The 18,257-nt window shown below is 36.9% G+C and overlaps 1 long non-coding RNA gene across 1 annotated transcript; it reads right to left on the bottom strand.

Annotated features, from left to right (window-relative positions):
- Positions 1-15,577: 15,577 nt before the first annotated feature.
- Positions 15,578-16,871, bottom strand: LOC128242667 (uncharacterized). Its single transcript, XR_008262661.1, has 3 exons — positions 16,787-16,871; positions 16,015-16,142; positions 15,578-15,708 (listed from the first exon to the last, which is right to left on the bottom strand). It is a non-coding gene; the product is annotated as an uncharacterized LOC128242667 (long non-coding RNA).
- Positions 16,872-18,257: the final 1,386 nt, after the last annotated feature.

The raw sequence follows: 18,257 nt of genomic DNA, 5'->3' as shown, positions 1-18,257 counted from the left end.
AACGATGAACTAGAGTCACACAGGTATTAACAAGGGTCAAAACAACGATGAACTAGAGTCACACACGTATTAACAAGGACCAAAACAACGATGCGCTAGAGTCACAAACGTATTAACAAGGGTCAAAACAACGATGAACTATAGTCAAAAACGTATTAACAAGGGTCAAAACAACGATGAACTATAGTCACAAACGTATTAACAAGGACCAAAACAATGATGAACTAGAGTCACAAACGTATTAACAAGAGTCAAAACAACGATGAACTATAGTCACAGAGGTATTAACAAGGGTCAAAACAACGATGAACTATAGTCACAGACGTATTAACAAGAGTCAAAACAACGATGAACTATAGTCACAGACGTATTAACAAGGGTCAAAACAACGATGAACTATAGTCACAAATGTATTAACAAGAGTCAAAACAACGATGAACTATAGTCACAGACGTATTAAAAAGGGTCAAAACAACGATGAACTATAGTCACAAACGTATTAGCAAGAGTCAAAACAACGATGAACTATAGTCACAGACGTATTTACAAGGGTCAAAACAACGATGAACTAGAGTCACAAACGTATTAACAAGAGTCAAAACAATGATGAATTAGAGTCACAAACGTACACAAACGTACTAACAAGGGCCAAAACAATGATGAAATAGAGACACAAACGTATTAATAAGGGCCAAAACAATGATGAACTAGAGTCACAAATGTATTAACAAGGGCCAAAACAATGATGAACTAGAGTCACAAACGTATTAACAAGGGCCAAAACAACGATGAACTAGAGTCACAAACGTACTAACAAGGGTCAGAACAATGATGAACTAGAGTCACACACGTATTAACAAGGGTCAAAACAATGATGAACTAGAGTCACAAATGTATTAACAAGGGCCAAAACAATGATGAAATAGAGTCACAAACGTATTAACAAGGGTCAAAACAACGATGAACTAGAGTCACAAACGTATTAACAAGGCTCAGAACAATGATGAACTAGAGTCACACTAGAGTCACAAACGTATTAACAAGGGTCAGAACAATGACGAACTAGAGTCACACACGTATTAACAAGGGTCAAAACAATGATGAACTAGAGTCACAAATGTATTAACAAGGGTCAAAACAATGATGAACTAGAGTCACAAACGTATTAACAAGGGCAAAAACAACGATGAACTAGAGTCACAAACGTATTAACAAGGGCAAAAACAATGATGAACTAGAGTCACAAACGTATTAACAAGGGCCAAAACAACGATGAACTAGAGTCACAAACGTATTAAAAAGGGCCAAAACAACGATGAGCTAGAGTCACAAACGTATTAACAAGGGTCAAAACAACGATGAAATAGAGTCACAAACGTATTAACAAGGGCCAAAACAACGATGAACTAGAGTCACAAACGTATTAACAAGGGCCAAAACAACGATGAACTAGAGTCAAAAACGTATTAACAAGGGCAAAAACAATGATGAACTAGAGTCACAAACGTATTAACAAGGGTCTAAACAACGATGAACTAGAGTCACAAACGTATTAACAAGGGCCAAAACAACGATGAACTAGAGTAACAAACGTATTAACAAGGGTCAAAACAATGATGAACTAGAGTCACAAACGTATTAACAAGGGCCAAAACAATGATGAATTAGAGTCATAAACGTACTAACAAGGGCCAAAACAATGATGAACTAGAGTCACAAATGTACTAACAAGGGCCAAAACAACGATGAACTAGAGTCACAAACGTATTAACAAGGGCCAAAACAACGATGAACTAGAGTCACAAACATATTAACAAGGGCCAAAACAACGATGAACTAGAGTCACAAACGTATTAACAAGAGCCAAAACAACGATGAACTAGAGTCAAAAACGTATTAACAAGGGCAAAAACAATGATGAACTAGAGTCACAAACGTATTAACAAGGGTCTAAACAACGATGAACTAGAGTCACAAACGTATTAACAAGGGCCAAAACAACGATGAACTAGAGTAACAAAAGTATTAACAAGGGTCAAAACAATGATGAACTAGAGTCACAAACGTATTAACAAGGGCCAAAACAATGATGAATTAGAGTCATAAACGTACTAACAAGGGCCAAAACAATGATGAACTAGAGTCACAAATGTACTAACAAGGGCCAAAACAACGATGAACTAGAGTCACAAACGTATTAACAAGGGCCAAAACAACGATGAACTATAGTCACAAACGTATTAACAAGGGCCAAAACAACGATGAACTAGAGTCACAAACGTACTAACAAGGGCCAAAACAACGATAAACTAGAGTCACAAACGTATTAACAAGGGCCAAAACAACGATGAACTAGAGTCACAAACGTATTAACAAGGGCCAAAACAATGATGAACTAGAGTCACAAACGTATTAACAAGGGCCAAAACAATGATGAACTAGAGTCACAAACGTATTAACAAGGGCCAAAACAACGATGAACTAGAGTCACACACGTATTAACAAGGGCCTTAACAACGATGAACTAGAGTCACAAACGTATTAACAAGGGCCAAAACAACGATGAACTAGAGTCACAAACGTATTAACAAGGGCCAAAACAACGATGAACTAGAGTCACAAACGTATTAACATGGACCAAAACAACGATGAACTAGAGTCACAAACGTATTAACATGGGCCAAAACAATGATGAACTAGAGTCACAAACGTATTAACAAGGACCAAAACAACGATGAACTAGAGTCACAAACGTATTAACAAGGACCAAAACAATGATGAACTAGAGTCACAAACGTATTAACAAGGGCCAAAACAATCATGAACTAGAGTCACAAACGTATTAACAAGGGTCAAAACAACGATGAACTAGAGTCACAAACGTATTAACAAGGGTCTAAACAACGATGAACTAGAGTCACACACGTATTAACAAGGGCCTAAACAACGATGAACTAGAGTCACAAACGTATTAACAAGGGCCAAAACAACGATGAACTAGAGTCACAAACGTATTAACAAGGGTCAAAACAACGATGAACTAGAGTCACAAACGTATTAACATGGACTAAAACAACGATGAACTAGAGTCACAAACGTATTAACATGGGCCAAAACAATGATGAACTAGAGTCACAAATGTATTAACAAGGACCAAAACAACGATGAACTAGAGTCACAAACGTATTAACAAGGGCCAAAACAATGATGAACTGGAGTCACAAACGTATTAACAAGGGTCAAAACAACGATGAACTAGAGTCACAAACGTATTAACAAGGGCCAAAACAATAATGAACTAGAGTCTCACAAGTATTAACAAGGGCCAAAACAATGATGAACTAGAGTCACAAACGTATGAACAAGGACCAAAACAACGATGAACTAGAGTCACAAACGAATAAACAAGGACCAAAACAACGATGAACTAGAGTCACAAACGTATTAACAAGGGTCAAAACAATGATGATTTAGAGTCACAAACGTATTAACAAGGGCCAAAACAATGATGAACTAGAGTCACAAACGTATTAACAAGGGTCAAAACAACGATGAACTAGAGTCACAAACGTATTAACAAGGGTCAAAACAACGATGAACTAGAGTCACAAACGTATTAACAAGGGTCAAAACAACGATGAACTAGAGTCACAAACGTATTAACAAGGGCCAAAACAACGATGAACTAGAGTCACAAACGTATTAACAAGGGCCAAAACAACGATGAACTAGAGTCAAAAACGTATTAACAAGGGCAAAAACAATGATGAACTAGAGTCACAAACGTATTAACAAGGGTCTAAACAACGATGAACTAGAGTCACAAACGTATTAACAAGGGCCAAAACAACGATGAACTAGAGTAACAAACGTATTAACAAGGGTCAAAACAATGATGAACTAGAGTCACAAACGTATTAACAAGGGCCAAAACAATGATGAATTAGAGTCATAAACGTACTAACAAGGGCCAAAACAATGATGAACTAGAGTCACAAATGTACTAACAAGGGCCAAAACAACGATGAACTAGAGTCACAAACGTATTAACAAGGGCCAAAACAACGATGAACTAGAGTCACAAACGTATTAACAAGGGCCAAAACAACGATGAACTAGAGTCACAAACGTATTAACAAGGGCCAAAACAACGATGAACTAGAGTCAAAAACGTATTAACAAGGGCAAAAACAATGATGAACTAGAGTCACAAACGTATTAACAAGGGTCTAAACAACGATGAACTAGAGTCACAAATGTATTAACAAGGGCCAAAACAACGATGAACTAGAGTAACAAACGTATTAACAAGGGTCAAAACAATGATGAACTAGAGTCACAAACGTATTAACAAGGGCCAAAACAATGATGAATTAGAGTCATAAACGTACTAACAAGGGCCAAAACAATGATGAACTAGAGTCACAAATGTACTAACAAGGGCCAAAACAACGATGAACTAGAGTCACAAACGTATTAACAAGGGCAAAAACAACGATGAACTATAGTCACAAACGTATTAACAAGGGCCAAAACAACGATAAACTAGAGTCACAAACGTATTAACAAGGGCCAAAACAACGATGAACTAGAGTCACAAACGTATTAACAAGGGCCAAAACAATGATGAACTAGAGTCACAAACGTATTAACAAGGGCCAAAACAACGATGAACTAGAGTCACAAACGTATTAACAAGGGCCAAAACAACGATGAACTAGAGTCACACACGTATTAACAAGGGCCTTAACAACGATGAACTAGAGTCACAAACGTATTAACAAGGGCCAAAACAACGATGAACTAGAGTCACAAACGTATTAACAAGGGCCAAAACAACGATGAACTAGAGTCACAAACGTATTAACATGGACCAAAACAACGATGAACTAGAGTCACAAACGTATTAACATGGGCCAAAACAATGATGAACTAGAGTCACAAACGTATTAACAAGGACCAAAACAACGATGAACTAGAGTCACAAACGTATTAACAAGGACCAAAACAATGATGAACTAGAGTCACAAACGTATTAACAAGGGCCAAAACAATGATGAACTAGAGTCACAAACGTATTAACAAGGGTCAAAACAACGATGAACGAGAGTCACAAACGTATTAACAAGGGTCTAAACAACGATGAACTAGAGTCACACACGTATTAACAAGGGCCTAAACAACGATGAACTAGAGTCACAAACGTATTAACAAGGGCCAAAACAACGATGAACTAGAGTCACAAACGTATTAACAAGGGTCAAAACAACGATGAACTGGAGTCACAAACGTATTAACATGGACTAAAACAACGATGAACTAGAGTCACAAACGTATTAACATGGGCCAAAACAATGATGAACTAGAGTCACAAATGTATTAACAAGGACCAAAACAACGATGAACTAGAGTCACAAACGTATTAACAAGGGCCAAAACAATGATGAACTGGAGTCACAAACGTATTAACAAGGGTCAAAACAACGATGAACTAGAGTCACAAACGTATTAACAAGGGCCAAAACAATGATGAACTAGAGTCTCACAAGTATTAACAAGGGCCAAAACAATGATGAACTAGAGTCACAAACGAATAAACAAGGCCCAAACAACGATGAACTAGAGTCACAAACGTATTAACAAGGGTCAAAACAATGATGAACTGGAGTCACACACGTATTAACAAGGGCCAAAACAATGATGAACTAGAGTCACAAACATATTAACAAGGGCCAAAACAACGATGAACTAGAGTCACACACGTATTAACAAGGGCCAAAACAACGATGAACTAGAGTCACAAACGTATTAACAAGGGTCAAAACAACAATGAACTAGAGTCACAAATGTATTAACAAGGGTCAAAACAATGATGAACTAGAGTCACAAACGTATTAACAGGAGTCAAAACAACGATGAACTAGAGTCACAAACGTATTAACAGGAGTCAAAACAACGATGAACTAGAGTCACAAACGTATTAACAGGAGTCAAAACAACGATGAACTAGAGTCCCAAACGTATTAACAAGGGCCAAAACAATGATGAACTGGAGTCACAAACGTATTAACAAGGGTCAAAACAACGATGAACTAGAGTCACAAACGTATTAACAAGGGCCAAAACAATGATGAACTAGAGTCTCACAAGTATTAACAAGGGCCAAAACAATGATGAACTAGAGTCACAAACGAATAAACAAGGCCCAAACAACGATGAACTAGAGTCACAGACGTATTAACAAGGGTCAAAACAATGATGAACTGGAGTCACACACGTATTAACATGGGCCAAAACAATGATGAACTAGAGTCACAAACATATTAACAAGGGCCAAAACAACGATGAACTAGAGTCACACACGTATTAACAAGGGCCAAAACAACGATGAACTAGAGTCACAAACGTATTAACAAGGGTCAAAACAACAATGAACTAGAGTCACAAATGTATTAACAAGGGTCAAAACAATGATGAACTAGAGTCACAAACGTATTAACAGGAGTCAAAACAACGATGAACTAGAGTCACAAACGTATTAACAGGAGTCAAAACAACGATGAACTAGAGTCACAAACGTATTAACAAGGGCCAAAACAACGATGAACAAGAGTCACAAACGTATTAACAAGGGCCAAAACAACGATGAACTAGATTCACAAATGTATTAACAAGGGCCAAAACAACGATGAACTAGATTCACAAATGTATTAACAAGGGCCAAAACAACGATGAACTAGAGTCACAAACGTATTAACAAGGGCCAAAACAACGATGAACTAGAGTCACAGACGAATTAACAAGGGCCAAACAAACGATGAACTAGTGTCACACACGTATTAACAAGGGCCAAACAAACGATGAACTAGTGTCACACACGTATTAACAAGGGTCAAAACAACGATGAATTAGAGTCACAAACGAATTAACAAGGGCCAAAACAACGATGAACAAGAGTCACAAACGTATTAACAAGGGCCAAAACAACGATGAACAAGAGTCACAAACGTATTAACAAGGGCCAAAACAACGATGAACAAGAGTCACAAACGTATTAACAAGGGCCAAAACAACGATGAACTAGAGTCACAAACGTATTAACAAGGGCCAAAACAACGATAAACTAGAGTCACAAATGTATTAACAAGGGTCAAAACAACGATGAACTAGAGTCACAAATGTATTAACAAGGGTCAAAACAATGATGAACTAGAGTCAAAAACGTATTAACAGGAGTCAAAACAACGATGAACTAGAGTCACAAACGTATTAACAGGGGTCAAAACAACGATGAACTAGAGTCACAAATGTATGAACAGGAGTCAAAACAACGATGAACTAGAGTCACAAACGTATTAACAGGAGTCAAAACAACGATGAACTAGAGTCACAGACGTATTAACAGGAGTCAAAACAACGATGAACTAGAGTCACAAACGTATTAACAAGAGTCAAAACAACGATGAACTAGAGTCCCAATCGTATTAACAAGGGCCAAAACAACGATGAACTAGAGTCACAAATGTATTAACAAGGGCCAAAACAACGATGAACTAGAGTCACACACGTATTAACAAGTGTCATAACAACGATGCGCTAGAGTCAAAATCGTATTAACAAGGGCCAAAACAACGATGAACTAGAGTCACACAGGTATTAACAAGGGTCAAAACAACGATGAACTAGAGTCACACACGTATTAACAAGGACCAAAACAACGATGCGCAAGAGTCACAAACGTATTAACAAGGGTCAAAACAACGATGAACTATAGTCACAAACGTATTAACAAGGGCCAAAACAACGATGAACTAGAGTCACAAACGTATTATCAGTGGCCAAAACAACGATGAACTAGAGTCAAAATCGTATTAACATGGACCAAAACAACGATGCGCTAGAGTCACAAACGTATTAACAAGGGTCAAAACAACGATGAACTAGAGTCACAAACGTATTAACAAGGGCCAAAACAACGATGAACTAGAGTCACAAACGTATTAACAGTGGCCAAAACAACGATGAACTAGAGTCAAAATCGTATTAACAAGGACCAAAACAACGATGATCTAGAGTGTCAATCGTATTAACAAGGGTAAAAACAATGATGAACTAGAGTCAGAATCGTATTATCAAGGGTCAAAACAACGATGAACTAAAGTCACAATCGAATTATCAAGGGGGTCAAAACAATAATGAACTAGAGTCACAAACGTATTAACAAGGGGCAAAACAACGATGAACTAGAGTCACAAACGTATTAACAAGGGCCAAAACAAAGATGAACTAGAGTCATACACGTATTAGCAAGGGCCAAAACAATAATGGACTAGAGTCACACACGTATTAACAAGGGCCAAAACAATGATGAGCTTAAAACAAAAGTATTAACAAGGACCAAAACTACGATGCGCTAGAGTCACAATCGTATTTACAAGGGTCAAAACAATATTGAACTAGAGTCACAAACGTATTAAGAAGGACCAAAACAACGATGAACTAGAGTCACAAACGTATTAAGAAGGGCCAAAACAACGATGAACTAGAGTCACAATCGTATTAACAATGGCCAAAACAACGATGAACTAGAGTCACAATCGTATTCACAAGGGTCAAAACAACGATGAACTAGAGTCACAAACGTATTAACAAGGACCAAAACAACGATGATTTAGAGTCACAATCGTATTAACAAGGGACAAAACAATAATGAACTAGAGTCACAAACGTATTAACTAGGACCAAACAACGATGAACTAGAGTCACAAACGTATTAACAAGGGCCAAAACAACGATGAACTAGAGTCAAAATCGTATGAACAGGACCAAAACAACGATGAACTAGAGTCAAAATCGTATGAACAAGGGCCAAAACAACGATGAACTAGAGTCACAAACGTATTAACAAGGACCAAAACAACGATGAACTAGAGTCACAATCGTATTCACAAGGGTCAAAACAACGATGAACTAGAGTCAAAATCGTATTAACAAGGGCCAAAACAACGATGAACTAGAGTCACAAACATATTAACAATGACCAAAACAACGATGAACTAGAGTCACAAACGTATTAACAAGGGTCAAAACAATGATGAACTAGAATCACAAACGTATTAACAAGGGCCAAAACAACGATGAACTGGAGTCACACACGTATTAACAAGGGCCAAAACAACGATGAACTGGAGTCACAAACGTATTAACAAGTGTCAAAACAACGATGAACTAGAGTCACAAACGTATTAACAAGGGCCAAAACAACGATGAACTAGAGTCACAAACGTATTAACAAGGGTCAAAACAACGATGAACTATAGTCACAAACGTATTAACAAGGACCAAAACAACGATGAACTAGAGTCAAAATCGTATTCACAAGGGTCAAAACAACGATGAACTAGAGTCACAAACGTATTAACAAGGACCAAAACAACGATGAACTAGAGTCACAATCGTATTAACAAGGGACAAAACAATAATGAACTAGAGTCACAAACGTATTAACAAGGACCAAGACAACGATGAACTAGAGTCACAAACGTATTAACAAGGGCCAAAAGAACGATGAACTAGAGTCAAAATCGTATTAACAAGGGCCAAAACAACGATGATCTAGAGTCACAAACGTATTAACAAGGGTCAAAACAATGATGAACTAGAGTCACAAACGTATGAACAGGACCAAAACAACGATGAACTAGAGTCAAAATCGTATTAACAAGGGCCAAAACAACGATGAACTAGAGTCACAAACGTATTAACAAGGACCAAAACAACGATGAACTAGAGTCAAAATCGTATTAACAAGGGTCAAAACAACGATGAACTAGAGTCAAAATCGTTTTAACAAGGGCCAAAACAACGATGAACTAGAGTCACAAACGTATTAACAAGGACCAAAACAACGATGAACTAGAGTCATAAACGTATTAACAAGGGTCAAAACAATGATGAACTAGAGTCACAAACGTATTAACAGGAGTCAAAACAACGATGAACTAGAGTCACAAACGTATTAACAAGGGTAAAAACAACGATGAACTAGAGTCACAAATGTATTAACAGGAGTCAAAACAACGATGAACTAGAGTCCCAAACGTATTAACAAGTGTCAAAACAATGATGAACTAGAGTCACAAACGTATTAACAGGAGTCAAAACAACGATGAACTAGAGTCACAAACGTATTAACAAGGGTCAAAACAACGATTAACTAGAGTCACAAACGTATTTACAGGAGTCAAAACAACGATGAACTAGAGTCACAAACGTATTAACAGGAGTCAAAACAACGATGAACTAGAGTCCCAAACGTATTAACAAGGGCCAAAACAACGATGAACTAGAGTCACAAATGTATTAACAAGGGCCAAAACAACGATGAACTAGAGTCACAAACGTATCAACAAGGGCCAAAACAACGATGAACTAGAGTCACAGACGAATTAACAAGTGCCAAACAAACGATGAACTAGTGTCACACACGTATTAACAAGGGTCAAAACAACGATGAACTAGAGTCACACACGTATTAACAAGGACCAAAACAACAATGAACTAGAGTCACAAACGAATTAACAAGGGCCAAAACAACTATGCGCTAGAGTCACAAACGTATTAACAAGAGTCAAAACAACGATGAACAAGAGTCACAAACGTATTAACAAGGGCCAAAACAACGATGAACTAGAGTCACAAACGTATTAACAAGGGCCAAAACAACGATGAACTAGAGTCACAAACGTATTAACAAGGGTCAAAACAACGTTGAACTAGAGTCACAAATGTATTAACAAGGGTCAAAACAATGATGAACTAGAGTCAAAAACGTAATAACAGGAGTCAAAACAACGATGAACTAGAGTCACAAACGTATTAACAAGGGTCAAAACAACGATGAACTAGAGTCACAAACGTATTAACAAGAGTCAAAACAACGATGAACTAGAGTCCCAATCGCATTAACAAGGGCCAAAACAACGATGAACTAGAGTCCCAATCGTATTAACAAGGGCCAAAACAACGATGAACTAGAGTCACAAATGTATGAACAAGGGCCAAAACAACGATGAACTAGAGTCACAAATGTATTAACAAGGGCCAAAACAACGATGAACTAGAGTCAAAACAACGATGAACTAGAGTCCCAATCGTATTAACAAGGGCCAAAACAACGATGAACTAGAGTCACAAACGTATTAACATGAGTCAAAACAACGATGAACTAGAGTCCCAATCGTATTAACAGGAGTCAAAACAACGATGAACTAGAGTCCCAATCGTATTAACAAGGGCCAAAACAACGATGAACTAGAGTCACAAATGTATTAACAAGGGCCAAAACAACGATGAACTAGAGTCACAAACGTATTAACAAGGGTCAAAACAACGATGAACTAGAGTCACAAACGTATTAACAGGAGTCAAAATAACGATGAACTAGAGTCCCAATCGTATTAACAGGGGTCAAAACAACGATGAACTAGAGTCCCAATCGTATTAACAAGGGCCAAAACAACGATGAACTAGAGTCACAAATGTATTAACAAGGGCCAAAACAACGATGAACTAGAGTCACACACGTATTAACAAGTGTCAAAACAACGATGAACTAGAGTCACAAACGTATTAACAAGTGTCAAAACAACGATGCGCTAGAGTCACAAACGTATTAACAAGTGTCAAAACAACGATGCGCTAGAGTCACAAACGAATTAACAAGGGCCAAAACAACGATGCGCTAGAGTCACAAACGTATTAACAAGGGTCAAAACAACGATGAACTAGAGTCACACACGTATTAACAAGGGTCAAAACAACGATGAACTAGAGTCACAAACGTATTAACAGGAGTCAAAACAACGATGAACTAGAGTCCCAATCGTATTAACAAGGGCCAAAACAACGATGAACTAGAGTCACAAATGTATTAACAAGGGCAAAAACAACGATGAACTAGAGTCACATACGTATTAACAAGTGTCAAAACAACGATGCGCTAGAGTCACAAACGTATTAACAAGGGCCAAAACAACGATGAACTAGAGTCACACAGGTATTAACAAGGGTCAAAACAACGATGAACTAGAGTCACACACGTATTAACAAGGACCAAAACAACGATGCGCTAGAGTCACAAACGTATTAACAAGGGTCAAAACAACGATGAACTATAGTCGCAAACATATTAACAAGGGCCTAAACAACGATGAACTAGAGTCATAAACGTATTATCAGTGGCCAAAACAACGATGAACTAGAGTCAAAATCGTATTAACATGGACCAAAACAACGATGCGCTAGAGTCACAAACGTATTAACAAGGGTCAAAACAACGATGAACTAGAGTCACAAACGTATTAACAAGGGCCAAAACAACGATGAACTAGAGTCACAAACGTATTAACAGTGGCCAAAACAACGATGAACTAGAGTCACAAACGTATTAACAAGGACCAAAACAACGATGATCTAGAGTGTCAATCGTATTAACAAGGGTAAAAACAATGATGAACTAGAGTCAGAATCGTATTATCAAGGGTCAAAACAACGATGAACTAAAGTCACAATCGTATTATCAAGGGGGTCAAAACAATAATGAACTAGAGTTACAAACGTATTAACAAGGGCCAAAACAACGATGAACTAGAGTCACAAACGTATTAACAAGGGCCAAAACAATGATGAACTAGAGTCATACACTTATTAGCAAGGGCCAAAACAATGATGGACTAGAGTCACACACGTATTAACAAGGGCCAAAACAATGATGAGCTTAAAACAAAAGTATTAACAAGGATCAAAACTACGATGCGCTAGAGTCACAATCGTATTAACAAGGGTCAAAACAATAATGAACTTGAGTCACAAACGTATTAACAAGGACCAAAACAACGATGAACTAGAGTCACAAACGTATTAACAAGGGCCAAAACAACGATGAACTGGAGTCAAAATCGTATTAACAAGGGCCAAAACAACGATGAACTAGAGTCACAAACGTATTAACAATGGTCAAAACAATGATGAACTAGAGTCACAAACGTATGAACAGGACCAAAACAACGATGAACTAGAGTCAAAATCGTATTAACAAGGGCCAAAACAACGATGGACTAGAGTCACAATCGTATTAACAAGGACCAAAACAACGATGAACTAGAGTCAAAATCGTATTAACAAGGGTCAAAACAACGATGAACTAGAGTCAAAATCGTATTAACAAGGGCCAAAAAAACGATGAACTAGAGTCACAAACGTATTAACAATGACCAAAACAACGATGAACTAGAGTCATAAACGTATTAACAAGGGTCAAAACAATGATGAACTAGAGTCATAAACGTATTAACAAGGGTCAAAACAACGATGAACTAGAGTCACAAACGTATTAACAAGGACCAAAACAACGATGAACTAGAGTCACAATCGTATTCACAAGGGTCAAAACAACGATGAACTAGAGTCACAAACGTATTAACAAGGACCAAAACAACGATGAACTAGAGTCACAATCGTATTAACAAGGGACAAAACAATAATCAACTAGAGTCACAAACGTATTAACAAGGACCAAGACAACGATGAACTAGAGTCACAAACGTATTAACAAGGGCCAAAACAACGATGAACTAGAGTCAAAATCGTATTAACAAGGGCCAAAACAACGATGAACTAGAGTCACAAACGTATTAACAAGGGTCAAAACAATGATGAACTAGAGTCACAAACGTATGAACAGGACCAAAACAACGATGAACTAGAGTCACAATCGTATTCACAAGGGCCAAAACAACGATGAACTAGAGTCACAAACGTATTAACAAGGACCAAAACAACGATGAACTAGAGTCAAAATCGTATTAACAAGGGTCAAAACAACGATGAACTAGAGTCAAAATCGTATTAACAAGGGCCAAAACAACGATGAACTAGAGTCACAAACGTATTAACAAGGACCAAAACAACGATGAACTAGAGTCACAAACGTATTAACAAGGGTCAAAACAATGATGAACTAGAGTCACAAACGTATTAACAAGGGTCAAAACAACGATGAACTAGAGTCACAAACGTATTAACAAGGACCAAAACAACGATGAACTAGAGTCACAATCGTATTCACAAGGGTCAAAACAACGATGAAACAACGATGAACTAGAGTCACAAACGTATTAACAGACATCAACAAATACAAATACCACGAACAGACCAAATACGCCTCAAAATAGCTTAACCGATGCATAATTACCGCAATGGAACGTTCAGTGAAACACCAGTTTACTGGAACAAAAGTGTACTGGCGTGAGACCACAGTTATTTTTACTATATGTTTCATATAGACACTAACCTGGCTTTTGACTTTATACACACCCCAATTGAAAAACAAGGACATGGCATCTCTAGAACAATTCAAGACACAAAATATAATCACAAGAAAACACCATGTTGACCATTGACCCGACTGTCAAAATTGAGTTCAAATACATAACCCTTCCGCCAGGGAGTCAATCGGCTACAAACAACTAATTTTCAGACTTCCACAAGCTATGATTTTTCCAATATTTACATTGAAAACTATCAATTTCTGCAATAGAGTGTCAAATTCAGTCAAGTTCTCTGCAAAAAGAACATTTTTTGCTTCTTTTTCATTCAATTTTAATAAAATATTGATACTTGAACACAAGCACTCTTTGTTTCTGTATTCACATCCGGATCTTGGTCAACGGGGGGCAGATAACTGTGGTCTTGAGCCTATTTAAGCAACATTTTTTCAGAAACAGACTTCAAAACTCCTATAGTTCAGCTTCAGGCTATATGCAACACATACTGAAAGTTTGGCAATGATATATCAAACACTAAATGAATGAGACAAGTATTAGCACCTGTGGTATTTTCATAAAAAGCAGAAACAGCCATTTCCCTCAAATGTTAAGCCGCAAACCTTTGAAGAGCCATTATTTCCTTATGCATTGGAATAATTTGACCAAGTAAAGTTTTCCTTGTAGCTTTTAATGGTGTCTATAGAACAGCACCACAAAACTGGCCTGCCTACTCTTTTAAGATTTTTTCTAAGCAAAATAAGGTTTTTCCACTTCATCGGCTTAGTGTTTTATATAAAAAATGACATAGAGCCCAACTGAAATGCCTCAACTTGTCAAAATTTTGCTTTTCTGGTCCACTTATATACAAAGGTAACAGAACTGTTCAGTTTAACACAAGAAATTTAGTGATAATGTGTTAATAGACAGTCTAAACAACACTATATGCCAAATTGTTGGCTTCCGGGACAAATGGCGCAACAAAGGAAATGGCAAAAAAACACACCAAAACTTAAAGATTCATGACAACTGCTAGTGTTTTCATGTATGAGGTGGCTACATGATGTAGAAAATGCAGAGATAGCATTATTATGCCCATTTTTAAAAAAAAATTACTTTAAGAATCTGTTTTGAAGGCTAGATTTGGCATTAAATTCAGAGTACAGCACTTCACTATTGTCTATAAGATGCTTATTTACACCTGATTTGCTATAAATCTCACTCATTGGAATCATTTACACACAAACAAGCACTACAGAGTTGACTAACATCTTCATTCTTCTGAAATATTGGATTCAGAGCTGCATCTCCTGGATTCAGATTGCAGGACTACCGCCTGGGGAAAAGGCCGCAGCCTAACTGGAGCTTATTGGCACATCATGATCTGCAAGCAAGACACAAAAGCAATGTTTTACACAAATAAAACTATCTGCCACTACTGTTAAAGTTTGAAAAAGGCCTGTAAACACTCATTTGAGGCATACACAACCTTTAATATAGTCATAAATGTGATAAATATGCAGAAAAGTTCATGAATTCAAAGATTTTCAGGACAAATTTAATAGAATATATAGTCTTTTGGACATTTTGCAATCAGTTTTTAACAACTCAAAGGTAAACCTCATCTTATTGAGTACCCAGATGCATTTTGCAAGCATTCAAACCAGACATGCTTAGAATTTCTTCTTACTTGGAGATGGTATTCCTTTCTTGAAAATCCTTGCCGAGAGCCGGTATGGAAAACCACAGAGACCACAGTTTTACCAGCACTGGTTCTTGTCCTTGAAAATTCCTCTGTGGCTACAGCAACCAGGCTGGCTATTAAAATAAGCAATAAATTAGGGTTTTTAAAACATTTATACTGTATTAAGGTTGTGTTTTTTAATGCATTAAGGGAAAAGGCTCTATTCTTTATGAAAGCTGCTCACTTTTTATTTATTTTGCCTTGAGAAATGTCAAGTTTTTCAATGAATAAATTGAATAAATGAATGAATTAATGAATATATATGAATGATTGATAGAATGAATTAATGAATTAATGAAAGGTGGCATTATTTCTTTAAAATTGGGATCTCATTGTGTTGCTGTGATTGTTAAAGTATATGTTTTCTTGTCCATAAGCTGAAAATCATATGCACACTAAATAAAACATCATTCTGCATCCTATGTGCAGTAAGTTTTGTTTAATTGCTTATAGAATTTGCAATTATTGTAATGTTTGCTTAAAAGAGCAAACAAAATGTGTGAATAGATGCACAATACAGACCAAAGACTGATACAAGTCAGCAGTTTCATTAGAAAATAATATTATTATCAAAGCCACATCAGAAATGATTGACAACATGAAAGAAATTCATTTAGGAATGGAACAAACAGTCTCAATGGGCTTTTATGACCAAACTGTCTCACTTTGTACTTCAGTTTGGATACCATTTTCTAATATATTATCTTGAAGTACTTACAAATTACAGCATGTTGGCAAACACCAAGTACAGCTTGGCCTCTGGTGGGCAGCTTGGTGGTGGTGGGGGGGGGGGGGGGGGTCTTCAACAGACAGTTCCTCCTGGGTCTGCTTCCTATGTTAAAAAAATCCCTCCATTTATACTTTGGAATTGAAAGTGAGGCTTTCATTCATTAGTTACCATCATTTGGAACTATTTCCAAACATTAAATTGAAAGTGAAAGTAGTTTTTTTTAAAAATGTCAAAAATATATAAGAAAATTATATATTATTAATTTATATTATGTAATATAAGATTTTCACATTTCATACTCAAACACCAATATTCTATGGCTAAGCACTGTCAACTGGCCAAATTTCAACCAGATAGCTGTATAAATTAAGAATTTATAACAATTTAAAATAGGCCACCCCTCCAAAAGCTTCCTCTATATCAGGCGTGAGACCACAGTTATTTTTACTATATGTTTCATATAGACACTAACCTGGCTTTTGACTTTATACACACCCCAATTGAAAAACAAGGACATGGCATCTCTAGAACAATTCAAGACACAAAATATAATCACAAGAAAACACCATGTTGACCATTGACCCGACTGTCAAAATTGAGTTCAAATACATAACCCTTCCGCCAGGGAGTCAATCGGCTACAAACAACTAATTTTCAGACTTCCACAAGCTATGATTTTTCCAATATTTACATTGAAAACTATCAATTTCTGCAATAGAGTGTCAAATTCAGTCAAGTTCTCTGCAAAAAGAACATTTTTTGCTTCTTTTTCATTCAATTTTAATAAAATATTGATACTTGAACACAAGCACTCTTTGTTTCTGTATTCACATCCGGATCTTGGTCAACGGGGGGCAGATAACTGTGGTCTTGAGCCTACTGGGGTTTTGAACTAGTTCGTGTCCATTTGTGATCAAAACAACACAAATAGTGTACGCCCGTGAGAACTATATTCGCTGTTTAAATATATGAGCAGAAATCAATCGGAAATAAATAAGGGACGGATGCACGGTCGAAGCAGTGCTTCCTGTGCGAAACTGTTGATAGGTTAATGACGTCCGCTCCTATTGAAATTGAAACTTGTTACTATGGAATGAACAAATAAGCATATTTGTATTTCATTGAACCATTGAATATTTAAAGTGTTTTATGCAATGTAAAAATATAAGTGAATGTCTGGCACATCTGTTCATATTTCAGACGATAAAGACGTATTTAAGTTTTTAATATGTATTTTTGCATTATGATTACCGCATTATTTGCTAATATGGTACTGCGTTTAGCAAAGGCTGATTTGGCATTGTACTCCGAAGACTCGGAAATGAGAAACCAAATTTCGTTTGAAAACAATTTATCTGTCCTACAAAAAGTGCATCTAGTGCAATGTGCTCGCCAGTGCGACCGGCAATTGCCGTGCGAGTCTTTCTTCTACAACGGAAACATACGTGAGTGCAGACTT

The sequence above is a fragment of the Mya arenaria genome, chromosome 8, assembly GCF_026914265.1.
Source record: "Mya arenaria isolate MELC-2E11 chromosome 8, ASM2691426v1".
Taxonomy (NCBI): Eukaryota; Metazoa; Mollusca; class Bivalvia; order Myida; family Myidae; genus Mya; species Mya arenaria.
The sequence above is the reverse complement of the archived record's forward strand: the minus strand, read 5'-3'. Positions and strand labels throughout refer to the sequence as shown.